This window comes from Equus przewalskii, chromosome 26 (assembly GCF_037783145.1).
Source record: "Equus przewalskii isolate Varuska chromosome 26, EquPr2, whole genome shotgun sequence".
NCBI lineage: Eukaryota > Metazoa > Chordata > Mammalia > Perissodactyla > Equidae > Equus > Equus przewalskii.
This window is the reverse complement of record NC_091856.1, coordinates 25,115,313-25,143,072: the sequence shown is the minus strand read 5'-3', so window position 1 is coordinate 25,143,072 and position 27,760 is coordinate 25,115,313. Positions and strand designations below refer to the sequence as shown.

General features: G+C 44.7%; 2 long non-coding RNA genes across 2 annotated transcripts; one reads left to right on the top strand and one right to left on the bottom strand.

The window, feature by feature from the left end:
- Positions 1–1,581: 1,581 nt before the first annotated feature.
- LOC139079687 (uncharacterized) lies at positions 1,582–27,236 on the bottom strand. The gene is made up of 3 exons (XR_011533536.1): positions 27,104–27,236; positions 5,768–5,881; positions 1,582–4,996 (listed from the first exon to the last, which is right to left on the bottom strand). It is a non-coding gene; the product is annotated as an uncharacterized lncRNA (long non-coding RNA).
- Positions 3,577–27,118, top strand: LOC139079688 (uncharacterized). The gene is made up of 3 exons (XR_011533537.1): positions 3,577–3,821; positions 21,820–21,973; positions 24,352–27,118. It is a non-coding gene; the product is annotated as an uncharacterized lncRNA (long non-coding RNA).
- Positions 27,237–27,760: the final 524 nt, after the last annotated feature.

Here is a 27,760-nt window from a genome sequence, read left to right as displayed (position 1 = left end):
CTAAGCTGGCCCAATGACACCTGAGCCTGGCGTGACTTTGGTTAGAGCTGATGGGAAGAGAGAAAGGTTCTGCTCACTGGGATGCTGGGAGGGTGGAACTGAGCCAGATGTGCTGCAGCCATCTTGTTCCCTGTGGGGGACGCTGCCTGAGAATGGAGCCAGCAGGGAGAGGAGGAGATGGGGGCGCAAGACTGAGTCCTGGTGCAGGTGTTTGAATCTCTGGATCCAGCTGTACTTGAAGTCAGCTCTGAGCCAGTCCCTCCTCCTCTTCCTTCTTATACTTGAGGTTGACTTGGGGTTTTTGTCATTTGCATCATAGAGGGCCTTGATTTGCTTGATCTTGGGGTGTCAAGAGGTTCTCAGCCCCTCCTGTGTGGGTGTCATGAACTTCCCCTCGGTAAGCTGGTCTGAGCAGGCCTCTGTTCGTTTCAACCAAATCAGCTGCAGCAAAACAGAGAGGGCCTCAGCACAGCCTGGAAGGAACGTAGAACCCAAGAAACTGACTCAGTGGTGGAGGGCTTGGACCCTCAGAGGAGCCTGGCACAGCGTCAGAGGACAAGGCCACCCAGGCAGGGTTCCAGACTCATCCATTTCAGGGAGGAGCCCTGGAAGGCAGATGAGTGGGACTCAGCTTTTCCCACAAGCTCAGGGCTTAGGAGAGAGACTCCAGCCCCTGGAGGACAGACCAGGAGCAAGACTTCCAGGGAGAGCACAGGCCCAAAGCACTCACAACCCGGCTGTAATTAAACCCTACGGAGGGGAACCAACTTTCCTGACAGTCTGGACATCTCCAGGGCCCAGGCCAGGACAGCATGGTCTTGGCCCCATCAGAAGAGTGGTCCCATCTTTGGATTGGGTGTGATGCCCCATGAAGTGGCTTGTGGGGAGGCTGTGACGGAGGACGTCACTCATCTTCTCCACTCTATCTTCTTCCTCTGGGACCCCTCACCCAGTCTGGGAGCAACTTATTTTTATCTTAGTACCTAAGTCATGCTTATCCTGAATAATTGGTTTGTCTTCATTCGTAGACTTTGGGGATTGTGTAAATGGCTGCATTTCCCTTTTTGTGCCACCTGCAAGGTGGCTTAGAGCTGAGGTGTGGCCTCCATAGCAAGAGTATAGTGGGAAGGGAACCCAGCCCCCTCACATTAAGAGAACTTCGGGGCCGGCCCCATGGCATAGTGGTTAAGTTTGTGCACTCCACTTCAGCGGCTGGGGGTTCACCGGTTCAGATCCAGGGCGTGGACCTACACACCACTCATCAAGCCATGCTGTGGCAGCATCCCACATAGAAGAACTAGAAGGACTTACAACTAGGATATAGAACCATGTACCAGGGCTTTAGGGCTTTGGGGCTTTGGGAAGAAAAAAAAAGAGGATTGGCAGCTGATGTTAGCTCAGGGCCAATCTTCCTCACCAAAAAGTATACCTAAAAATAAAAAAGAGAACTTCATACCTTATATCCCAAAAGTTAAAAACCCAACTAGCAGAATTATCCTTAATGGGTTTTCCTTCAAAATTATACTCCCGTTTTTTTTTTTTTTTGAAAGATTACTGTCTTTTCAAATGTATATCTGAATCTTTTTTCCTGTGAATATCTTATCTTATTTATTGTGACTCTCCTTTCTAAAATGTATGCCTTGAATCACTTTTCAAGTCTGCATGGTAAGGCTTTCCCTCTCCTTGCACATCCCAACACGATTTCTGGAAGGAGGTGGTGAAGGGGTGTGTGTGTGCGTTTCGTGCGTGAAATTGTGCATTGTACCCGTGTATAACCTGTAAAACTGATGGAGTGAGAACTAAGATGAGTTCTCAGCTGGCCATGGCTCGTGGATGCTCCCCTCATTTCTTTGTGCCTTGAGTAGCTGATAAAAGGCATCTTCAAAATTTCCTAATTTCCACTGCAGGAGATCCTTACGGTCTATACTTTAACTTCATCCCTGGCTCCTTTGTGCTCCCGTCCTTGTGTTTCTTTCTTCTTTTTCCACACTCTTATTTTCTGCTCTGGTTGTATGTTATGCATCCTTCGAATGCCTGAGATGCTTTCTGCAGCAGGGCAGTGAGCAAATCAACCCGCCTGCCTACACCCAGGCTGCGGGACTCTCCACCCTGGCCCCTTGTTCTTCCAGCACCAGCCACCAGGTGGCACTAGGATGCTCCCAAATGTCATGCCAGGGTCAGGGCCAGGGCGACCTCAGGTAGTGGGTGGACAGTAGCTACAGATGGAGACATTGGGGACTGTAGAGAAAGGGGATAGGGCAGAAGGAAGCTAAGAAATGGCAGCATCAGAGTCCCGCAGGCTGGAGTGATCCTCAGGCCTCCTGGGCTAATTAATGTCAGATAAGTATTCTAGGTCAATGTCAGGAATAAATGAGAGAATAGATGGAATGTGCTCCATGTCCGGCACACAGTAGGTGCTCAGGAAATATTGGGACCCTCCTTCCCCATGTTGTCCTGGAGGAATGCGCAGCTTCGTTCCTTAAAGGACCAGGGTCTGGGGTCCAACCCAGGACCATGCTGCCACCACTGCGTTTCTTCCCTGGCATTGTGAGCCCCTCTCTCTGCAGGACAGAGCCCTGCTGGATAAGGCCGAGCCTTGTCTGTTGTAGCTGCTTCTTCCATGGTGCAATGCAGGGAGTGGGAAGAGGAGGTTGGAATAGCTGCAGCTGGTCCCACTTCCCCTTGGTCTCTGGTTCTTCTCCCCAAAGAGAAAGCCAGCACATGAGGGGCACTTTGCCAGGAGCCTGCACCATCCCCAGCAGTGAGCCTCAGCAGAAAAACAACAGACAGAAACTGAAAACCTCAGTTTGCAATGACTGCTCTGGTTAAAATCCTAGACTTTGGTGTCAGGCAGAACTCAGTTAGCATCTGGGTGCTACTGCTCACTGATGTTCTGAGGTTGGACAAATAAATCTCTCCAAGACTCAGTTTTCCACATCTGTAAAATGGGGAGAGGATGCCTACCTCATAGAATAGTTGTGAAGATTCAGTGAATTCATGTGAGTAACGTGCTCAGCCCGCCACCTGGGCTCCAGTTCTGAGCAATGCTGCCTATCACTATTGCTCTTTCTTGGAGGGACCAGATGAAAGCAACTTGGCCCCTCGGTTTTCTTACTTGCAAAATGGATCTATGGACAACTCCCTTCCTGGACTGTTGGGAGGATTAAGGGAGCCAGCTGGTGTACAGCCCCTGGGACAGTGGCCAGCAACCAGAAGATGCCCTGTCACCGTGGGCTGGTTTGGAATCCTAAGAACTGGGTAGGGAAGGAAGCACTCATTCTAATCCCATGTACAACATCCTCTCTAAGTGGGTACCCTACGAATGCTTCCAGTGATGGGGGAGTCTCCACCTCCGAAGGAGCCCTGCCCCTTCTATCCCTGCTCAGTTCTGGCCACAACAATGCCCTTTCTACGTAGGGCTACGATTCATCTCCCAGAGTTTTCCAGCCAAGAGTTGAACGTATTCCAAACCTCAATCTCCTGGGAGCCATCACTAACTTCTCACTTCCCTCCCCCATGACTTCTGCTAAATGGATTAGTCCTCCAACCTTAGCAAAATTAGATTCTGGATCTGGCAAACAAGAGGAGGTGGCGTGCAGCTGCAGTTTTCCTGTAGTTTAGGAGGGCAATTAACTGCTTCCATGCCAGGGCTGGGAGTGTCCTGTAAGGTCAGTGATCAATGTGAGAGGCTGCTCCTGCTGGGACTGGTGACATCCACATTCAGTGCTCCTCTTCATGGAGCCACTGTTCGTGTTGTCATGGCTGCCTGATTTCCAGAGCAGCATCCACTGGCTGCAGATGGGGAAAATGAGGCTCAGAGGGTAAGTGGCCAAACTGGGAGCTCTGCCTGTAGATGAGTTTCTTCATTCATTCAGATATTCTCTGAGCCCTTGCTCTGTGCCAGGCACTGTGCTGGGTGCTAAGGATATGAAATGGACAAGACAAAGATATGAATTTCTGCTAGGCTGGTGGTAAAGGTAAATAAAAAAGAGGCACAAGAGGGGAAATAATTAATTCTCACTGGGAGCTGGACAGACGCCTTGTTCATCTGTCCTTCTGTCCATTCCACAAACATGTATTGAGGGCCTCGAAGCAAGGGTCCCCAGAATTCAGGGATCCCAGAATCAGGACCCAGTGGCAGACCTGGATGTTAGTTACTTTTGCTGCCCAGCATCTTCTCTCTTCCTGGGGCAAAAGTACCCTGATGTGGCTTTGGGGGAACTTGTGCCCCAGCCCGTGTGTTTCATAGTCACAAACTCCATCTCCTTTTTGGGGGGTGGAACATGTGATCTGGGCTGAACCCATCAGTACTTTCCGTGATTCTGGCCATGATCAGTTCAGGGATGACCCGTGACCTAAGTCAGACTAATCAGGACCAATAGGGCTTGATGCCAGGATTTTGGTTTGAGATACAGAGGAAGAGCACTGTCCCTTCCACTGGACTTGGTGTTGAAGTGATGGGAGCTACTGGGGGTCACCCTAGAGAGCTGGAGAATGGAGCCAACCCAGGTGAAGGAGGCAGGCACCAGTGACCCTGGGGACATTGGAAGCTCGATGTTCATGGTTGGGCTCCACTGAAAGGTGATTGAAGGATGTGCAGACCTGTCATCATCATCAGTGGAAGTCCATACTCTGGGGATTAGTTTCTTCCTCCAAGAAGAAACTGATGCCCTTAAACTTGTGGGTATAGTCATCTATACCTATAAGACCTGGGGAACAACTGCTCTGTGTCCAGACTTCCAACCATTCCTGGTCCATCCAAGACCTGGGCCTCTTGGGGATTCTTCAGGACACATCTGGCTCCCTCCTCCTCCTTATGCCCTCTGCAGACACTTGAGGTTGTAGCCATGAATTTGCTTGCCACTTCTCTATTAGCATCTCATCTTCCAAAGATTTGTTGAAATCTTTTTTCTGCTGGTGCCTCCTCTCCTGGCATCTTTGTCATCATGGGCTGGCTTATCCTTGCTTTATTCCTTCACTGTCAGTTTGGTGGGGCCTGGGGAAGGAGAGGATGACTGGGGGATTAACCATGTCTCAGTGGCTCACAGCCAAAGTCCAGGAAAGAGTTGTGTCTACCTCTCACTGTTTCCTTGACCCTTCCCACCTGCCTTCTGCCCCCACCACTCCACTGAAACGCCCCTCCTCAGGTCTCTAGTAGCCAAATCCACCGGGCTACTTTTTGCCCTCACGTGACTTGATGTCTTGCTAGTGCTTGACGCCTTCGAACTCTCTCTCCTTCTTCCCACTCTGTCCTGCCTTAGCTTCTGGGGGTGGGGGTGGGGGTGGGGGGCACAGTGTCGTGAAGACCTTTCCTGTGTTTCTCCAAACCTCTGGCCTCAGCCTCTGTGTCTAATTTGCTGGCTTCTCTTCCTTCCACTTCCCCTAAGCTATTGCTAGTTCTCAGGGTTCATTCTCAGTCTCCTTCCCTTCTTCTACTCTTTCCCTGAGCACGTTCTTCCATTCCCAAGGTTCCAGTGGTTTCGCTCCAAAAGCTTACCACTGCCAAATGCAGACCTCCAGCCCTGGGCTCTCACCTGAATTCCAGACCCCCATCTCCAGCTATCTCCTGGACATCTCTTCTAGGATGGTCTCATGTCGAAAGCTGGACTTGGCTTCTCTCTCCTCCCAAACCTGCCTCTCTCCCTTTGCTCCTAGCTCAGGAAAGGTCACCACCGTCTGTCTAGTTGCCCAGAAAGTTGGATGTCATCCTGATGCCCTGTTTTCTCAATTTCCACATTCAGTTTATCACCAAGGCCCATCACCTTACCTCTTTAATAAATCCCTATCTGTCCACCCACTCTTCATCGCTATAGCTTCCCTCTTGGCTGGTCTCCTTTCCTTCTTCAGTCCTGCCCCGTTCAGTCCGCACTGTGCCCACCTCCTGTTAAAATGTAAATATGATCATGTCATCCCCCTTCTGCAAAGCCTCTGATGGCTCCCCACTACCTAGGAATTAAGTCCAATTGCTCCCAAGTCTGGAATTGCCAGATTTAGCAAACAAAAATACAGGAAGCCCAGTGAAATTTGAATTTCAGATAATCAATGAATCTTTTTTTATGGTTTAACTATGTCCCATGCTATATCTGACACCTGGACCTTTCCACCTGGACCCCAGCCTCATTTCTTGCTATGCTATGTTTCACATCTGACATTTGGGACCAACTGAACAGCTTGAAACCCCCACAATGGATCAGACATTTCCTCATCAACAGGCTCTTCTTACTGCTTTCCCTCCTCAGAAGGACCTGGCCAACTTCTGCTCATCTCTTTGGCCTCGGCACATAGTGGCTCCCTCCTCCCAGAAGCCTCTGTGCTCCCTCATAATGGATTGGGCTCCTTTCCTGGGGACCAGAGGCCCCTGTGTTTCCCTAGATGGCATCACTTCACCCTCTGTATTGTCACATCAGACAAGGAGTCGCCAGCAACTCTGCAACTTTCCCTGGCCCGCATCTGGCCCAGCCTGCGTGGCTTCATCCAGCTGGCTGCTCCCAAGGGCCCAGAGCTTGGCCAAGGCCCAACTTTCTTCTTGCTCTCTTGGCCTGGGTCCCAGTCTGACGCTTCACACCCCCTCGTCGCCTGAGTTCCCAGGAAAAGTGGCCTCCACCCCTAGCCCCCTGCCCAGGGCCAGATTACAAAATGCTGAGACAATGGAGGCTCCCAGCCAAATTTCCATGAAGCCTGCCGCTAAATCCCCCACAGCATCTGCCTGTACATCTGGGGACAGATACTGGCAGCTGAGGCCACACAGAGCATGGCTCTCTCACACTGGGGAGGCCTGGTCTTTGTGGGGAAGGGGTAGAGGGGAGGAGCTCAGACCTAAATTAGGACCCTTAGGTTTGAATCCCAGCCCTGCATCTTTCTAGCTGCCTGGAGACTGGGCAAATGAGCACCCCTCTTGAACCTCAGTTTTCTTGTCTGTGAAATGGGGATGATAATGCTTATCTCAGAGGGTGTGCTATCAAAGAAGAGTGCCTAACACATCAAGGGTGTACAGCAGCCAACAGAATGCTGGCTCTGACCTTCGCTTGCCTTTCTGGAGGCTGGTGGTAGCAAAACCTGGGGACCAGAGCTCTCCTGGTGGGTTTCTTCCAGAATCCGTAACCAGGCCCAAGCAGCTTTATTCAGATAGGAGAGGAGGAGGTTGTCAGACCCCACTCTCCACCCCCAGCATAGGCTCCAGACAGCATCTCCACTGTGAAAACGACCTCTCACCCAGCAGCCCAGGTGAACGCAGTCGAGTTGAGAAGTCAAGCTAAAGGTGAAGATGACTAATAGGGACAAAACAAAGAAAGGAAGGAGAGCACTGGGCCAGGACGTGGAAAAGCTGGGGCCTCCCCCCTCCTCAAGGCCGGCCCCTCCACCCCTCCTCTCTGCCCCAGCACCTTCAGCCCCCCTGCACTGTCACTGCCGCAGGGCAGGCTGTGCTGACCCCCCAGCTCGGTGGCTCGGGTTCCTTCCTAGACATTCTTGGAGCATTTTGACCCCTCTCACCATTTATAGCATTTATTTACTGAGGCAATGATCGGTCTAGTCTCTGCCTCGCCCTCCAAACTGTAAGTGCTCCAAGGGCACTCTGTTTGCAAATAACAGTAACCAAAAATGTTTAGGATGACATTTACTAAGTGTTTAAAAAATATGATATACATACGCACAGACTTCCAGTGCCAACTTGGATGTGGAAAGAGCTCAGAAGTCATCCCTTCCATTCTCATAATAAGAAAAAGCTGAGTAAACTGCAAATCTGAGATCCATTTGAGAATTGAGGTCACAGGGCAAACCCCACCCTAAAAACCGGCGCTACAGGGATTACAGAGAAACTGCCCCATTAGCTTCCGTGGGGTCGGGGCAGAAGCAGAAACTGCTGGAGCCGCTGGTGTCGTAACCAGCAGGAACGCTTCTGGTGGTAATTGATAGATTGCTGGAGGTTCAGTGTGGACTAGATTGAGAGTTAAAAATTCCTAGGGGCCCTATAAAGGAAAACCCCAGTTCTTCCCAACTGTGTTTCTTTCCCATGTGTCTCCTTTACTACTCACACAGAACACTTCACTTCTGACACTTCTGGTCACCAAATGTGTGGAGGCTGTTCCCCACACCAAGCAATTCTCCCTGACACCAGCTGGGTGTCCTACAATTCAACTCAATTCTCATGCTATCTACCTAGAGATAGCATCAGATCCCACAGCTTAAGGGCTCAGTCCTACAAGACTGCCCCGCCCCTACATCAGATGTCAATCACGAGCCCAGATTGTCACCTGTACTCTGACTGAGTATATACGGCTATAGATTGAGGGTTCCACTAACCTCCTCCTTGGACTTCAGACATCAGTCGCAAGTCCAGGTTGTTACCTGTACTTCTAAAGAACTGGCTACGAATCAGAGATTCCCAGGACCCCTTCCTTGGGTTCGATTAATTTGCTAGAGTGGCTCACAGCACTCAAACATTTAACATATGTTTACCTGTTTATTATAAAGGCTATGATACAGAATACAGATGAATATCCAGATGGAAGAGGTATATAGGGCAAGGTGCGTGGGGAGAGGTGGGGAGTTTCCACGCCTTCTCTGGTTGTGTCACTCTCTCGGCACCCCCCACATGTTCACCAACCCAGAAGCTCTCCAAACCCTATACTGCTGGGATTTTTTGGAGGTTTCCTCACGTAGGCAGGATCAATTATTAGCTCCACTTCCAGCTCCTCTCCCCTACAAAGAAAGGACAGGGACTGAAAATTCCAAGCTTCTAATCATGACCTGCTCTTTCCAGTAACCAGCCGTCATCCAGGAGCCATCCTGGAAATTTATCCAGAGTTGCCTCATTAGAACAAAAGACATTTCTATCACCCAGGAAATTCCAAGGGTTTCAAGAGCCCTGTGCCAGGAACAGAGGTCAAAGACCCATATCAGAACAAAAGATGCTCCTAGAGTTCTTATCGCTTAAGAAATTACAAAGGTTTTAGGAGCTCTGTGCCAGGAACCGGCGGCAAAGACCAATATATATGTTCCATTATCTCACAGATCTAGTCGTACAGCGCCCCCACATGTTTGTGGGTTTCATCTCCAGAAGGCTGCCAGGTTCTCCTCAAAAAGACTGGAGAGAAATCACTTTATGTTTCCTGCGGGGGTGGGGGGGGGGGCGGGGGGAGGACGGGATGATGACGGGGGCGGGGGAGGGGAAGAGTAAGCATTTTGAAATACACCCAGATCCTTGTCTGGAACGAAGGGCTGCCCCAGGAAAAATGCTTTACCAGAGCTTTATCTGATCTGAGTGAAGTGCAGTTGGACAACTCCAACCTCCTCCAGCCTTCCTGTCTCACACAGGGGTGGGAGGAGACCGAAGAAATGCTCCCAAAGGTCACAGCCCAGGGACTCAGACCCACTAAAAACAAACAAAATAAAAAAGAATTATAATTTAATCCTGAGTTATAAAATGTCCCCTCCCTAACCACTTGCCACCACATCAACAGGTATAATAACTGTAGATTACAATTGAGAGAGCTGCAGGCCAAAGAGGCTATTTAAGAAAGAATTCTTAGGAAAAAACAAAGGCAGCAGGAGAGAAAACCCAACAAGGTACTAGAAGAAACTGAAGCCTTTGGCAAGACAGCTGCAGCAAGTGTTACAGCCAGTCCAGCTTCTAGCCAGATTAACACAAAACCTCACACTCGAAGCCTGATTACCTCACTTCCTAGGACCACATACATCATGGCCAGCTTTCCACAAAAAATTACAAGAAATACTTTTCGCACACAAACACACGCAAATAGAGTGTGAAGAGACAAAGCAAGCACCAGGAGAAGAGGCAGATATAATACAGATTTTAGAATTATCAGATAAAGGATTTAAAATCATTACGATTAATATGTTAAGGGCTGTAATGGAAAAAGTAGGCAGCACGCAAGAACAGATGGGTAATGTGAGAAGAGATGGAAACTCTAGGAAAGAATCATAAGGAAATGTTAGAGATCAAAAACACTGTAACAGAAATGAAAAATACCTTTGATAGGCTCCCCAGTAGACTAGACCCAGCCAAGTAAAGAATCAGTGAGCTTGAAGATACATCAATAGAGATGTTCCAAACTGAAATGCAAAGAGAAAAAAGAACGAAAAAAAAGGGGAGGCGGGAACAAGATATCCAAAACCTGTGGGACAATTACAACAGGTGTAACATGTGTGTAATGGGAATACTAGAAGAAAAAGAAAGGAACAGAAGAAATTTTAGAAGTAATAATGGCTGAGAATTTTCCAAAATTAATGACAGACTCCAAACCACAGATCCAGGAAGCTCAGAGAACATCAAACAGATAAATGCCAAAAAATTGACACCTAGGCAAGTCATATTCAAACTGCAGAAAACCAAAGACAGAGAAAATCTTGAAAAAAGCCAACAATCACCCCTAAGAGAGAACTGAAAACTGGATAAAAAGAACCCCTGCAACAAGGGACAGTCCTGACTGAGGTGAAAGAGGCAGAAATTCCTTTCTGGGGAGAAAACAGCCACCTTCGCAAGCCATGGCATTTCACAGCTCACTGGGACCAATCCTAGGTACGCAGTCTTCCCTGGAGGAGAGAGGTACCTGAGCAAGGGAGCCTTCCCACTATAAACACCCTTTGGACTAAACACAACTGAGATAAGTGTCATGATATATCCAGCTTTGCTGGCTATTAACAACAATGGGGAATACCCTCAGAAAAGCTATCAGACATAAGGGGAAAAAGCCAGCTCTTAAAGGGCCCAGACACAAATTTACCCATTTTGGAAAACAACCTAAAATCACCAGAAAAAAAGGTGCACTGTCCTTTGGTAAAAAAGAGACTTGCCTGATCTGCTGTGGGTGCATCTCAGTGAGAGGTGAGACCTCTCCAGGGACTGAGACATTGGCGGCAGCCATTACCATGACCTAGTACAGGTGTGCTGACACAGACACTGGCAGACACCATTGGAGTTTTTCACCTGGCCTGTCACCCAGGGGCTGCCCTGCCCACTAGAGCACTAATTTAATCCAGCTCACCCAGGGCAGAGAGCCTGCCCTAGGGGCTGACCCCACCCAACAGCAAGACATCAGGCAACTTGTGGGCCTGCATAGGCTGGGTGCCTGGATCCTCTGCACCTGGGGAGTGGGTCTGCCTCTGCAGAGCAGGGCATGCGCGAGGAGTGGGTGTGTGTAGGACTTTGATGGAGTGTGTGGGGCCTCTGCACTGGGGTGACTGACTATGCTTCAGGGTGTCAGGGCGCACATACAGGGCAGGACTGTGTTGACAGTGTGGGTGACCCTGAGGGTAGTGGGGCTTGTCAGCTGCAGAAGACTTGTGCTTCTCAAAAAGCCACATAGGGGATCAGTCCCACCTTCCAAAGCTGAAACAATTGGTTACTCCCATGTCTTGGGCCTGCCCCGCTCAACTATAATCCTGAGAGAGCTGACAAGAGCCTTGTAGGCCAGAGGCCTACTGCAATTGTAAGCCCCTGAACCTAGCAACCAGCCACACTGGGGGCCTACTCACTTAACAGAAAACTGCAACAGGAATGTGCTGTTAGATCTTGCAGCCAACTGTGGCCAGGGCTCCCCATGCCTGATAAAGTGACTGAAGAGCACATAACAGCCCCATGCAGCTGAGCATTACAACAAGCCAGCTGCGGGGACAGCCTAGCCTCCCCAGGCACTTGCAGTAACAGCAACCCTGCCACAACAGAAGGACACATGTAGCCCACACAGGGGTCACTCCAGGAACACGTGGAACTGGTGACAAGAGGAAAGCTCACTGCTGGGCCTCATAAGGCATCTCTTACATAAGGCTACCTCTCCAAGATCAGGAGACATAGCTCAGCCACCTAATACATAGACATAAGCACAGAGAAAGAGAAAAAATGAAGAGACAAAGGAATATGTTCCAAGTAAGAGAATAGGACAAAATTCCAGAAAAAGAACTAAATGAAACAGAAATAAGCAATCTCCCTGACAAGGAGTTCAAACAAAAATTCATAAGGATGCTCACTAATCTTGGGAGAAGATTGGATGAACACAGCGAGAATGTCAACCAAGAACTGGAAAATATGAAAAAGAAACAATCAGAAATGAAGAATACAGAGGGCCAGCCCCATGGCCAAGTGGTTAAGTTCATGCACTCCACTTCAGTGGTCCAGGCTTCAGATCCTGGGCGCGGACATGGCACCGCTTGTTAGGCCATGTTGAGGCAGCATCCCACATGCCACAACTAGAGGGACCCAGAACTAAAATATACAACTATGTACTGGGGGGATTTGGGGAGACAAAAGCAGGTAAAAAAAAGAAGATTGGCAACAGTTGTTAGCTCAGGTGCCAATCTTTAAAAAAAAAAAAGAGAGAGACGAAAAATACAATACTGGAAATGAAAAATTCACTAGAGGGACTCAATAGCAGAGTAGATGATAAAGAAGAATGGATCAGCAAGCTGGATGAAAGACTAGAGGAAATCACTCAAGCTGAACAGATAAAAGAAAAAAGAATTAGACAGAATAAGAACAGTCTAAGGGAACTCTGGGACAATATCAAGTGCACTAACATTCGTATTATAGGTGTCCCAGAAGGAGAAGAGAGAGACAAAGGAGCAGAGATTCTACTTGAAGAAATAACAGCTGAAAACTTTCCTAACCTAAGGAAGGAAACAGACATCTGGGTACAGGAAGCACAGAGAGCACCAAACAAGATAAACCCAAAGAGGCCCACACTAAGACACATTATAATTAAAATGTCAAGAATTAAAGATAAAGAAAGAATCCTAAAAGCCACAAGAGAAAGGCAACAACTTATATACAAAGGAAACCCCATAAGGCCATCAGCTGACTTCTCAGCAGAAACCTTAGAGGTTAGAAGGGAGTGGCAAGATATATTTAAAGTGCTAAAGGGAAAAAACCTACAGCCGAGAATACTCTACCCAGAAAGGTTATCATTCAGAATGGAAGGAGAGATAAAGAGTTTCTCAGACAAGCAAAAATTAAAGGAGTTTATCACCAAGAAACCAGTTTTACAAGAAATGCTAAAGGGATTTATTTAACTGGGAAAGAGAAGACCACAAATAGGAATGAGAAAATTATCCAAAAATAAAAAATAAAAAGGCAAGACAATTACTGGTAAAGGCAAAAATACAGTAAAGGATGCAGATCAACCATCTATGAAGATAATATGAAGGTCAAAAGACAAAAGTACTAAAATTAATTATTTCCATGATAAGAGGGTAATGGATACACACACACACACACACACACATAAAAGAGGTTAGATATGATATCAAAAACATAAAATGTGGGAGGAGGGGAGTAAAAGAGTAGAGCTTTTAGAAAAAGGTCAAAATAAAGAGACCATCAACTCAATAAAGATTGCCAAATACATAGAATATTATGTATGAACCTCTTGCTAATCACAAACCAGAAACATAATATAAATACACAAAAAAATTAACAGAAAGGAACCCAAACATAATAGTAAAGAAAGCCATCAAACTACTAGGTAAGAGAGCAAGAGAAGAAGAAAGAAACAGAGAACTACTAAAACACCCAGAAAAAAAGTAACAAAATGGCAACAAGTACCTACTCATCATTAGCTACATTAAATGTCAATGGACTAAATGTTCCAATCAAAATGCATAGGGTGGCCAACTGGATAAAAAAATGAGACGCACATATATGCTGCATACAAGAGACATACTTCAGACTTAAAGGCACTCACAAACTCAAAGCAAAGGGATGGAAAAAGATATTCCATGCAAATGTCAATGAAAAGAAAGCTGGGGTAGCAATACTAATATTAGACAAAATAGACTTTAAAACAAAAACTGTAACAAGAGACAAAGAAGGATACTACATCATGATAAAGGGAACCATCCAACAAGAGGATATAGCACTTGTAAATATCTATGCACCCAACATAGGAGCACCTAAATATATAAAACAATTATTAACGGACATAAAAGAAGAAATAAGCAGTACACAATAATACTAGGGGACTTTAACACTCCACTTGCACCAATGGATAGATCATCCAAACAGAAGATCAATAAGGAAACATTGGCTTTAAATGACACATTACACCAGATGGGCTTAATAGATAGATAGATATATAGAACGTTCCATCCTAAAACCACAGAATACATATTCTTTTCACAGATACTTGGAACATTCTCCAGGATTGATGACATATTAAGCCACAAAACAAGTCTCAATAAGTTTAAGAAGGCTGAAATAATACCAAGCATCTTTCTGACCACAAAGGTATGAAACTAGAAATCAACTACAGGAAGAAAATCAGAAAAACCACAAAAATGTGGAGATTAAACAAAATGCTATGGAAAAACGATTGGGTCAATGAAGAAATCAAAAGAGAGATTAAAAAAAATACCTGGAGGGGCTGGCCCGTGGCCGAGTGGTTAAGTTTGCGCTCTCCACTGCAGGTGGCCCAGTGTTTCATTGGTTCGAATCCTGGGTGTGGACATGGCACTGCTCATCAAGCCATGCTGAGGCAGCGTCCCACATGCCACAACTAGAAGGACCCACAATGAAGAATATACAACTATGTACCGGGGGGCTTTGGGGAGAAAAAGGAAAAAATAAAATCTTTAAAAAAAAAAATACCTGGAGACACGTGACAATGAAAATACAACATGCCAAAATTTATGGGATACTGCACAAGCACTTCTGAGAGGGAAGTTTATAGCAATACAGGCTACTTCAACAAACAAGAAAAATCTCAAATAAACAATCTAACAGTGCACCTAAAAGAACAGGAAAACCAAGAACAAACAATGCCTAAAATCAGTAGAAGTAAGGAAATAATAAAAATCAGAGCAGAAATAAATGAAATTGAGACTAAAAAAAAATTGAAAAAATAAATGAAACCAAGAGCTGATTCTTGGAAAGATAAAGAAAATTGACAAACCTTTAGCTAGACGAACCAAGAAAAAAAGAGAGAAAGCTCACATACAGTCAAAAATGAAAGAGGAGAAATTATAATGGACACATCAGAAACCAAAAGATTAAAAGAGAATACTATGAAAAACTATACGCCAACAAGTTGGATAATCTAGAAGAAATTGATAAATTCTTAGAATCATGCAATCTTCCAAAACTGAGTCAAGAAGAAATAGAGAATTTGAATAGACCAATCACCAGTAAGGAGATTGAAACAGTAATCAAAAACCTCCCCAAAAGTAAAAGTCCAGGACCAGATGGCTTCCCTGGTGAATTCTACCAAACATTCAAAGAAGACTGAATACCCATCCTTCTGAAAGTCTTCCAAAATATTGAAGAGGAGGGGAGGCTTCCTAACTCATTCTATGAAGCCAACATTACCCTGATACCAAAACCAGCCGAGGACAACACAAAAACAGAAAACTCCAGGCCAATACCACTGATGAATATCAATGAAAAAATCCTCAACAAAATACTAGCAAATCAAATACAACAATACATTAAAAAGATCATATACCATGATCAAGTGGGTTTCATTCCAGGGGTGCAGGGATGGTTCAACATCTGCAAATCTATCAACATTATACACCACATTAACAAAATGAAGAATAAAAATCACATGATCATCTCAATAGATGCAGAGAAAGCATTTGACAAGATAAGGCATCCATTTATGATAAAAACTCTAAATAAAATGGGTATAGAAGGAAAGTACTTCAACATAATAAAGGCCATATATGACAAACCCACAGCAAATATCATTCTCAATGGAGAAAAACTGAAAGCTATCCCTCTAAGAACAGGAACCAGACAAGGATGCCCACTGTCACCACGCTTATTTAACATAGTATTGGAAGTCAGAGCCAGAACAATCAGGGAAGAAAAAGAAATAAAAGGGATCCAAATTGGAAAGGAAGAAATGAAACTATCACTATTTGCAGATGACGTGATTTTATATATAGAAAACCCTAAAGAATCCACTAAAAATCTTTTAGAAATAATAAGGTCAAGTTGCAGGATACAAAATCAACATACAAAAATCTGTTGGGTTTCTATACACTAATAACGAAGTAGCCAAAAGAGAGATTAAGACTACAATCCCATTTACACTTGCAACAAAAAGAATACAATACCTAGGAATCAACTTAAGCAAAGAGGTAAAAGATCTGTATGCTGATATCTATAAAACATGGTTGAAAGAAACTGAAGACACCAAGAAATGGAAAGATATTCCATGCTCTGGGATTGGAAGAATTAACATAGTTAAAATGTCCCTACTTCCTAAAGCAATCTACAGATTCAACGCAATCCCTATCAAAGTTCCAACAGAACAAAGAATCCTAAAATTTACATGGAACAACAAAAGACCCCAAATAGCCAAAGGATTCCTGAGAAAAAAGAACAAAGCTGGAGATATCACACTCCCTGATTTCAAAATATACTGAAAAGCTATAGTAACCAAAACAGCGTGGTACTGGCACAAAAGCAGACACACAATCAATGAAACAGAATCGAGAGCCCAGAAATAAACCCACGCATCTATGGACAGCTAATTTTCAGCAAGAGAGCCAAGAATATACAATGGAGAAAGGAAAGTCTCTTCAATAAATGGTGCTGGGAAAACCAGACAGCCACATGTAAAAGAATGAAAGTAAACCATTATCTTAAACCATACACAAAAATTAACTCAAAATGGATTAAAGACTTAAATGTAAGACATGAAACTTCTAGAAGAAAACATAGGCAGTATGCTCTTTGACATTGGTCTTTGCAGCATATTTTCAAGTACCATTTCTAACCAGGCAAGGGAAACAATAGAAAAAAATAAATAAATGGGACTACATCAAACTAAAAATCTTCTGAACAGCAAAGGAAACCATCGACAAAATTAAAAGACAATCTAACAATTGGGAGAAGATATTTGCAAACCATATATCAGATAAAGGGTTAATATCCAAACTATATAAGGAATTCACATATCTCAACAACAAAAAAACTAACAACCCAATTAAAAAGTGGGCAAAAAATCTACACAGACATTTCTCCAAAGATATACAGATGGCCAACAGGCACACGAAATGATGTTCAACATCATAAATTATCAGAGAAATGCAAATCAAAACTACAGTGAGGGGCCGGCCCTGTGGCTGAGTGGTTAAGTTCTCACGCTCCACTTTAGTGGCCCAGGGTTTCACTGGTTCAGATCCTGGGTTCGGACATGGCACTGCTCATCAGGCCACATTGAGGTGACATCCCACATGCCACAACTAGAAGGACCCACGACTAAAATATACAACTATGTATTGGGGGGATTTGGGGAGAAAAAGAAAAAAAAGGAAGATTGGCAACAGTTGTTATCTCAGGTGCCAATCTTTAAAAAAAAAAACCTACAATGAGATATCACCTCACTCCCATCAGAATGGCTATAATTAACAAGGCAGGAAACAACAAGTGTTGGAGAGGATGTGGAGAGAAGGGAACTCTCATATATTGCTGGTAGGAGTGCAGACTTGTGCAACCACTACGGAAAACAGTATGGAGACTCTTCAAAAAATTAAGAATTGAACTACCATACAACCCAGCTATTCCACTGGGTATTTTTCCAAAGAACATGAAAACAAGAGTGCGTAAAAATACATACACTCCTATGTTCATTGCAGCATTGTTCACAACAGCCAAGACTTGGAAGCAACCCAGGTGCCCATCAAGGGATGAATGGATAAAGAAGATGTGGTGTATATACACAATGGAATACTACTCAGCCATAAGAAATGATGAAATCCGGCCATTTGCAACAACATGGATGGACCTTGAGGGTATTATGCTAAGTGAAATAACTCAGAGGGAGAAAGTCAAATACCGTATGATCTCACTCATAAGTAGAAGATAAAAACAACAAACAATCACAAAGAGATAAAGATTAGATTGATGGTTACTGGAGGGGAAGCGGGGAGGGAGGAGGGCAAAAGGGATGATCAGGCACATGTGTGTGGTGATGGAATGTAATTAGTCTTTGGGTGGTGAACATGATGTAATCTACACAGGAATCAAAATGTAATGAAGTACACCTCAAATTTATGTAATGTTATAAACCAATGTTACTGCAATAAAAAACAACAAAACAAAAGAAACCTAAGTAATAATAGCAACAACGTGTTGGGTAATTGTTGCATACGGATAAGTGAAAAAAAATGACAGCAATATTGTAAGGGAAGGGATGGAAGAATTGGGATACAATGTTATAAGGTAGTTTCAAATAGTATTACTTGAAAGCCAACTTAGATTAGTTGTAAATGTATGTTGCAAACTCTAGGGTAACCACTAAAGATGCTTTTTAAATAGCATAAGTGATACACTAAGAGAGGAGAGACCAGGGAACCATATTAAATGCTCAATTAAAACCAGAGAAGTCAGATAAAGAAGGGAAGACTTAAAAAATACATACAAAGAAATATAAAGAAGAAAACAAATATGTCTTATAAACTTGTTTTCCAGATAATCAATGTTAAAATCATATTTAAAAAATAAAATTAGGGGCTGGCCTGGTGGCACAGAAGTTAAGTTCACAAGTTCTGCTTCAGGGACCTGGGGTTCACTGGTTTGGATCCCGGGTGCAGACCTATGCACCACTTGTCAAGCAGTGCTTTGACAGGCATGCCACATATAAAGTAGAGGAAGATGGGTGTGGATGTTAGCACAGGGCCAGTCGTCCTCAGCAAAAATAGAGAAGGATTGGTGGCAGACGTTAGCTCAGGGCTAATCTCCCTCAACAAAAATAGAAAATAAAATTATAGCCAGCCCTGATGGTCCAGTGGTTACTGTTAGGTCCACTCCACTTCAGTGGGCCGGGTTTGGTTCCCATGTGTGGAGCCACACCATCTGTCTTCCCGTAGCCATGCTGTGGCGGTGGCTCGTGTAGAAGAACTAGCAGGACCTACAACTAGAATATATAACTATCTATTGGGCCTTTGGGGAAGGAAAAAAAAAGGGGGAAATTGACAACAGATGTTAGCTCAGGGCAAATCTTTCCTAGCCAAATAAATAAATAAATAAAGTTAGAAAATGCACAATATAGACAGTGACACAATGAAAACTGAGTCTCTTCCCAGCAATCTCTCTCTCATCATTAGTTTCTCCTGATTCTTTCCAGAAAAAAAGCTTTATGCACATAAAGATTACTTACTGGTGATCACTTTTCTTGGTTACAGTTTTATACTGCTACAAACTAAGCTGCAAAGAACATTCTTATACATTTATCTTTTTTTTTTTTTAGATTTTATTTTTCCTTTTTCTCGCCAAAGCCCCCTGGTACATAGTTGTGCATTTTCAGTTGTGGGTCCTTCTAGTTGTGGCATGTAGGACGCCACCTCAGCATGGCTTGATGAGCGGTGCCATGTCTGTGCCCAGGATTCGAACCGGCAAAACCCTGGGCCACTGAAGCAGAGCGCGAGGACTTAACCACTCCGCCATGGGGCTGCCCTTATCTTTTTAAAAATGATTTCTTTTGAGGCAAGTTTAGACTTGTAGGAAAGTTGCCAAAAATGGTACACTTTTCACCTAGCTTCTCCTGATGCTGACGTTGCATAGCCACAGCACCATTACCAAAATCAGGAAAGTAACGTCATACACACAATAGTAATCTGTAGTTTTCCCATGAATGCCCTTTTTCTAGTAAGGTCCAATCCAGGATGCCACATTGCATTTAGTTGTCACACCACCTTAGTTTTCTCTAATCTGTGATAATTCCTCAGTCTTTCTTTGTCTTTCCTGACCGTGACACCTTTGGAGATGTTTTGTCAGTTATTTTGCAGAATGTACCTCAATTTACACTTATCTGATGTTTTCTCCTGGTCGAATTGTGTATTTTGGGCAAGAATACCACAGGAGTGATCTTGTGTCCTCCATATCAGATGCTCACGATGTCCGTATTACTGGTGATGTTAACTTTGCTCACCTGGGTCAGGAGGCATCTGCCATGTTTTTTTCCCCCAGAAAATTACTATTTATCATTTGTCATTCATAAATGTCTCATGGGGAGGTACTTTCAGATGATGCAAATATCCTGTTTCTCATCACACTTTGGCCCACTAATTTTAGCATCTACCAAAGATTCTTGCCTACCTCAGTTAATACTGCGGTGTTTGCCTATTGGTTATTTCATATTTCCATTATTCCATCTACATTTCTTCATTGGAATTTTACTCTAAGAACAAGCTGTCCCTTCTCCTTCGTTTATTTATTCAATCATTTAGCACCATAAACTTATGAATATTTATTTTATTCTATGAGTTATAATCTATTTGCATCATTATTTATTTTGTTACTCAAATTGTCCCAAACTTTGAGTCCTTCTTTGTTTTCTGGCGCCACACGCTTTTCCAGGCTCATCTTGTATTTTCCCTGCCCCCTCCCTGGACTCAATGATTTCTCCAAGGATGCCTGATTTCTTTTACTGGAGAATAGGATTTAGAAGCTAAAATCTGGGCACCAAGTGTCCTCATTTCTATTGGAGTATGCTATGGTCTGAATGTTTGTGCCCCCCTAAAATTCATATGTTGAAATCCTAACCCCCAATATGATGGTATTTTGAGGTGGGGCCTTGGGAAGGTAAATAGGTCATGAGGGCAGAGCCTTCATGAATGGGATTGGTGCCTTTAGAAAAGAGGCCTGAGTGAGGGCAGCCTGGCGGCGCAGCAGTTAAGTGCGAACGTTCAACTTCGTTGGCCCAGGGTTCGCTGGTTTGGATCCCAGGTGCAGACATGGCGCTGCTTGGCAACCCATGCTGTGGGAGGCGTCCTACATATAAAGTAGAGGAAGATGGGCACGGATGTTAGCCCAGGGCCAGTCTTCCTCAAAAAAAAAAAGAAAGAAAGAAAGAAAGAAAAGAGGCCTGTGTGAGCTCCCATGCCCCTTCCACCATATGAGGACACAGCAAGAAGGCGCTGTCTATGAACGAGGAAGTGGGCTCTCACCAGACACCAAATTTGCTGATGCCTTCATCTTGGACTTCCTAACAGTGAGAAATAAACTTCTGCTGTTTATAAGCCACTTAGTCTATGATATTTTGTTATTGCAGCCCAAACAGAGTAGGACAGAGTGTCAATGACTCTAGTCCCTCTGGGCAGACAGAGCTAGGAAACATGTTCACATGCACCCACACATGCACACACATCTGTATTTCTCTCTCTGTATATGCACGTACAAGGCCAAGCTTTCGTACTCATACCTCCAATTCCACTCCAACACCACAGAATTCATTCTAACCTTCTTCCTTTACTTATTTCCAACTCCTTTCTCCAATAGAGTGAAACCCAGCTCGCAGATTCACAGTAAATTTACTTAATGGTTCAGTCTTAGGATACACATGCAGTAGTTTCTGAATTGCTAACCCACACGCCTGTGAAAATCAGATTTACTCACTGAAATACAATAATTGTGTGTGGTTCTGTTTGTCTTCAGTCTTACAGTACCCAGTCAAAACAACTGTTTTCCCAAGTTGCTTAAGTTAATTCTTTACTTCCCCACTGCCTTCAGTGTGGTGATATAATTCACTTGTCATCCATCACTGTTGGTGTTCCAGTTGGGGTTCCCCCTACAGCCTAGTTGCTACTATTTGTTTAGTTTTGGCGTATGTGAAGTGTGACCATGGTTCTAAGAGTCAGAGCCTCACAGAAGGGAGACTCAGAGAAATATCACTCTTCCTTTCTCCTACTCTGTTCTCAATCCTCCTTCCCTCCACCCTTTTCTCACCTACCCCAGTAGATAACCCATCCTGTTAGCTCCTGGTTTATCCTTACTGCACTTCTTTTGCTCAAAAGAGTAGATACATGTTTATTTTCTTCTGTCCCTTTTAAAATTACACTTCTCTTGGGAACATTTGACAGGGGCTGGCCCCATGGCTGAGTGCGCGCTCTGCTTCAGTGGCCCAGTGTTTCACCGGTTCAGATCTTGGGCGTGGCCCCAGCACCACTCATCAAGCCACGTGGAAGCGGTGTCCCACACAGCACAACTAGAAGGACCTACGACTAGAATATACAAGTATGTACTGGGGGGCTTTGGGGAGAAGAAGAAAAAGATTGCCCAAAAAAGATGCCAAAAGATTGGCAACAGATGTTAGCTCAGGGCCAATCTTAAAAAAAAAAAAGAAAACATTTTGCCAAAGTTTCTATAAGGTAAATTCCAAGCATGAGATTTCTGGTGTGCACTGTATTTATTTCTTAGATTACGCAAATTGCTGCCACGTAGCAAAGAGTTGAGGAATGAATGAATTCTTGGCTGGAAGCTAACTTGCTGTGTGATTTGGGGAAAGTCTCTTTGTGTCTCTGGACTTCAGTAGGCAAGGGAAGGCTCTTCCAGTTCTGATGTTATAGGATGCCATGACTAAGGCAGCGAAATGTATATTTGGCCTTTTCCCCTTTCATTTTTCTTGATTCCCCCCCACTTCTTACTATCTATCTCTCCACTCTATCTCCATAAATAGTAACAAAAAACAGTATCAACGACAATACTAATAGCTACATCTATTTATTGAACACTTGCCACGTACACTATCTCATTTAATCCTTACAAAAACGACCTGTGGAAGGAAATTTTATTATTCCCATTTTATGGATGAAGAATTCGAAGTGTTTGAGGTTCGCTAACTTGCCCAAGGCTGTGTGGTTCTAAATTGTGGAGTGTGTGCTGTGTGGAGTCCCACACAGCATTGCCCTTGGCCCAGCGAAGAAATAGCTGTTCTATGCTTGAATAACCAAACTTCTGTGACTTTCCACAGAGGGCCACACATTGCTGAGTTCCCTGATCTTAGCTGAGCATGCAAACATTTTTTTCTCATGACATTCATTAACATCCCTTGTATTAGTTTTCTTTGGGCTGTAGGGGAGGAGAATTTGCCATCCCAAAATGTGTCTCTTTGGCTTGAGGGTTATTTTGGGCTGATTATTTTTTATTTTTATTTTTTTTCTTCTTCTTCCCAAAGCCCCCCAGTACGTAGCTGTACATTCTAGTTGTGAGTACCTCTGGTTGTGCTACATGGCTCGATAAGTGGTGCCTTGTCTGTCCCTGGGATCTGAACCAGTGAAACCCCCAGGCCAGCGAAGTGGAATGTGTGAATTCAACCACTCAGCCACGAGGCTGGCCCCAGGCTGATTACTTTTAAGAACAAAAGACTCAGGAAGAAAGTTCAATCTTCCCCTTAACAGCCTAAAAGAATTTAAGATAGAAGGCCTGTTTCAGGAAGACATTATCACCATGGATGACTATAATACGACGTGAACTAAGTATAGCCAGAGAGGAACCCAGCAAGGCCCCTGGATCAAAGTCCTCTCCGTGTCCCATTGCCTCTGCAGGCCGTGACAAACATTTATTTACTAAACATTTGCTTTCCCATCTCCATGTGAATTGCCTTCCTCCCCTTTGAAGTCCCAAACCACTACCCCCAACATCCTCTTTTCTCTTTAGCTGAAGATGATGTTTAGGGCGGTGGCTTCAGCCATTTTGCCAAGTTACTCAGGTTTCCTGGGTCTCTCCACATATACACGTTGTTTAACTTGGTTTGATTTTCTCCTGTTCTGTCTCACATCAATTTAATTCTGAGACCAGCCAGAAGAACTTAGAAGGTAGAGGAGAATCTCTTCCTCCCCTACAGAGCCATACCTTAACTAATGTTGCCCTTGGGTTTTTAGGGAAAATGTTACCCAAGAGGGTCTCTCTTCTTGGAGTAATTACATTTTCCTATGTTGACGCAAATAATCCGTGATCAAAATTGGGGTGAGTTTATTATGAGCCAAAGTGAAGATTATAACCCGGGAAGGCCTTAGAAGGCATTCCAGAGAAGCAAGCATTTCAGCACAGTCTTAGATCTTTTTAGAACAAAGGAGATACATTAGGGGCCGGCCCGGTGGCCGGAGTGGTTAAGTTCTTGGGCTCTGCTTTGGCAGCCCAGGGTTTTGCCAGTTCAGATCCTGGGCGCGGACATGGCACTGCTCATCAGGCCATGTTGAGGCGGCGTCCCACATGCCACAACTAGAAGGACCCACAACTAAAATATACAACTATGTACTGGGGGGATTTGGGGAGAAAAAGCAGAAAAAAAAAAAAAAGAAGATACATTAAAGACACCCAGGCTACATTTTCAAAGACATATTCAGTTGCAAATTAGCAGGTCAACATGACCAACATGCCAGGAAAGGGACTACTCCGGGCTTATTTACCAATAGGGTGTTGTTACCAACAGGGCGTAGGAGGGGAAGTCTGCATTCTTTATCTCAAGAGAGATTCCTCACTTTAATGGATAAGCAGCTGTACAATGTATGGTGATAGGCTATAAGTCAGGCTTTCCAGTTCAAGCCCAATCAGTTTTGAACTCCAATAGTTACCCCATACATCTCAATGTGTGAAAATCTCTTGTCACCTAGGAGCCCTGCAACTTGGAAACCACTCGTGAGCCAAAAGAGTAGCTCTGACGGGGAGCTTCGGATCCTGGAAGGGCTGTCAGGAGAGTAAGCAAGGGCACAAGGACCTGCCTGGCCCCCTGCACTTCAGACTCAGTCCACATGACTTCCTGCAGCTGGTTCGGAGAGGCAAGACCATGTTCCTTCCCCTTTAACACAGAGAGGGGGTTTGCCCTCAGCTGCATTTCCTCTAGCTCAAGAGGCAAGCGCTAAATATAGTTTCACTTATGCCTTGAATTAAAAAATGTCCCCTGCAAGGCATTACAGGAAATCTACAAAAAGTGGCAGAGATGCTGATCCTCTGTCAGAATAACCTCTTTTTGATGATAAATGCTGCTCTCCGCTGCTGCCTCACACAACTCCAGGATACAGACCGTACGTGGAGAACTCTGAGTGCTCTCCACTGGAGTCCTGAAATTGTGCCCTGATCAGTGGCCCGATGCTGCCTCTTTCCATTTCCTGAGCCAAAGATTAAAGCTTCATTCCACTGAAAATAAGGAAAAGCGAGAAGTTCAAGAAACGCTGTGTCTCCAAATTCTTTCAATTCCAGCATTTTTCAAAAGGCCTTAAAGAAACTTATTACTGAAAAAAGTTATTGTAAAAAAGAGAGAGAGAAATGTTCCAATCGGCTATTTTCAGGAAATTCCAGGTTAAGTAAAATGTAACAGGTTCCTTTGCTGCAGGACTTGTCAGAGACTTTAATACACTAAAGACTGTAAATCCAAGAGGGAGAGATGGGCTGTGGCATTTCTCAAATTTATTTCACTACAGAGTCTCCTTTTCCCCTTATTTGAAACTGATGTTTCAGAAAACACACTTTGGGAAACTCTGGTGCAAAAGGTCGTGTTTTACCAAAAAAGTCAACTTTCCCAAGGACACATAGAAAACATCTCAGTTCCCCTCCTATACCTCCCAGCTTAACATATTGTTCCATCTCTGAGAGCCTGGGGCAGCCCAGCCTAGCAGTCCATGGGCCCTGGAATGAACTGTGGTATTTGTTGAAGTCCTAGGATATGTGGTGGCTGAGCTGGTCCAGCCTGTATACTTGAGATGCCTCAGTTTCCCCACCCAGTGCTGCAGCTACCAGCAAGAATGGGACTATTGTTTCAAACTCCAGCACATTTGACCAGTCTAGTCACTGCAAGTTATGGCCCCTGGGACCTACACCCTGCCTTGTACCTCCTTCTACTGGCTGAGAAACCACTCTAAAGATGGTGACTCCCTGGAATGCTGTTCTGGAATGCTGGGCCCTGCTCTCCCCCAATCCCCTATGACCTCCTACCTTTTTTGTTCAGAGTTTGGCATTAAACAAAAGTGGATTCTCACTTTAACTCTGCCACTCCCCAGCTATGTGAATCTGGGTGGATTATAAAATATAAGCCCCTTTGGGGCTGATTAAGCCCATATTATAAGGAAGTTACAAAATTTGTACTAGATAAGCATATAATGAGCTTAGCCCAGTGCAAGGCACATAGTAGGTCTTAGGAAATCCTCTTTGGTTGAATGATCTCGGCTGTGCCACTTACAGGTTGTGTGTCCTTGTGCAATGTGCTTCTTGACCCTGAACTTCAGCTTTCCAATCCCTAAATTAAGAATAATCCTGCATATTTCAGTGAGTCATTGGGAAATTGAATAGGCTAATGCCTGAAAAGGCTCTTTGCCGGCTGTGAAGCCCTATGTACTTACAGTAACCATAGTAACCACAATGAGTTGGTGAAATGTAAACTTGTTGCACCAACCACCAGGAACCAACTCTAAATCCCAGAGGAATTCTGTGCACTTGGCAGCACTTCCTAGGGATTGACAACCATTCACACCCCAGATATTTTGGGCTGCCAACTCCATGCCAGATTCCAAGCTAAGGCTGGGAAAACCCAGCAAGAACTGGGAAGGATACGAGATTTTTGCTGTACCTGCAACCGCACAGATGCTGGCAGGAAACACAGACTCTTGGGTCAGAGACAAGGGACTCACCTTACGGCCGCACCACATATTTGCATCAGTTCCTCTTACCCTTAGGTCTCCCGGGGGTGGGGTTGCCCCGTTTAGGAAATTAACACATAGGGCACCCAGTTCATCTTGAATTTCAGACAAATGACGAGTACGTTTTTTTTAGTATGTCTCAAATAGTGCATGGAACATACTTATACTAAAAAAGTATTCATTGTTTATCTGAAACTCAAAATTAACTGGGTGTTCGATATTTTAATAGACAGCTCTACACAAGCATGACATAGATGGGTCCAGCTGAATGCCTCACAGGCAGTGGGTTGTAATATAAGAGATGAGCCCTGAGCTTAGAGAACTCAAACTTTTATAGTGGGCATTAAACATCCCTGCCCTTTGATTCAGAGAGAGAGACTCTTTCCATTTTCCAAGACTGTTGGCCATACAAACATCTTTGAAAAGATGGTCTAGAACAAAAGGCAGTCAGTGGCTCTGTTTGCAAGATTTGAGACACTCACAGCCAATAGTCTCCCAACAATACCCTTGTGAACAGGAGCAGAAAAGAGGAGACAGCTGTGGTTTTGTTCCCTGGAGTCAGTACCCTGAGATAAACTCTTGTCAGTGGGGCTGGGCTCCATCCATATTTCTCCCCTAACCTCCCGCCCCCATCCCCCCCAGTTACAGTCTGGTTCCTGTGCAGGAGGAGAGGGGGTTGTATGGTAATTCAGGTGTAGCTCTGCCAAAATAAGAGATGGATGAGAATACATACCCTCCCCCTTCCAGTTCTTTCAGCAAATGCTTGTCCGATGTCTACCACAGGCCAGGCACCAGGCTGGGCATTGGGGCTGCAGCACGGGAGGAGACCGACCCGGTCCTTGTCCTCATGGAGCTTACAGTCTGATGGATTTGCAATGAGGATGGAGAGAAAAAGGACCGCTCCTTTCTGTGAGGACACAGCTCCAGCTGTGAAGCTCCCGCTCAGTTCTCCGCCTGGAGATCGGAGCTGCAGCCACATGGTCTACCAGTCGCTCTCCAGTCTGCCTCTGTGCCCCCACTTCCCTGCTTTGCTCCAGCTGCAGCCGCTGCCTGGCAATGCCTCCCCTTCCCGCTTCCTCCTGCTGATATCCTGCTTTTCCTTGGAAAATTTCAGCTCACATCCTGTACCTTCCAAGAAGCTTTCTCAAAACGATGCTTCCTTTCTTCATATTCCCACTGTAGATTGCAGCCTCACATTTGGCACCAATGACAAGCTGCTTTGTATCCGAAGTATAGGGAGACATCTAGAACCTGGACGCTGGACTGCCTGGGTTTCAGGCCAGGCTCAGCCACTTTAAAGCTGAGAAACCCTGGGAAAATCACTCTGCCTCTCTGGGCTCTGCCTCTCTCATCTGTCAAGAGAGACTACAGAGAGAACTGGATGAGATAA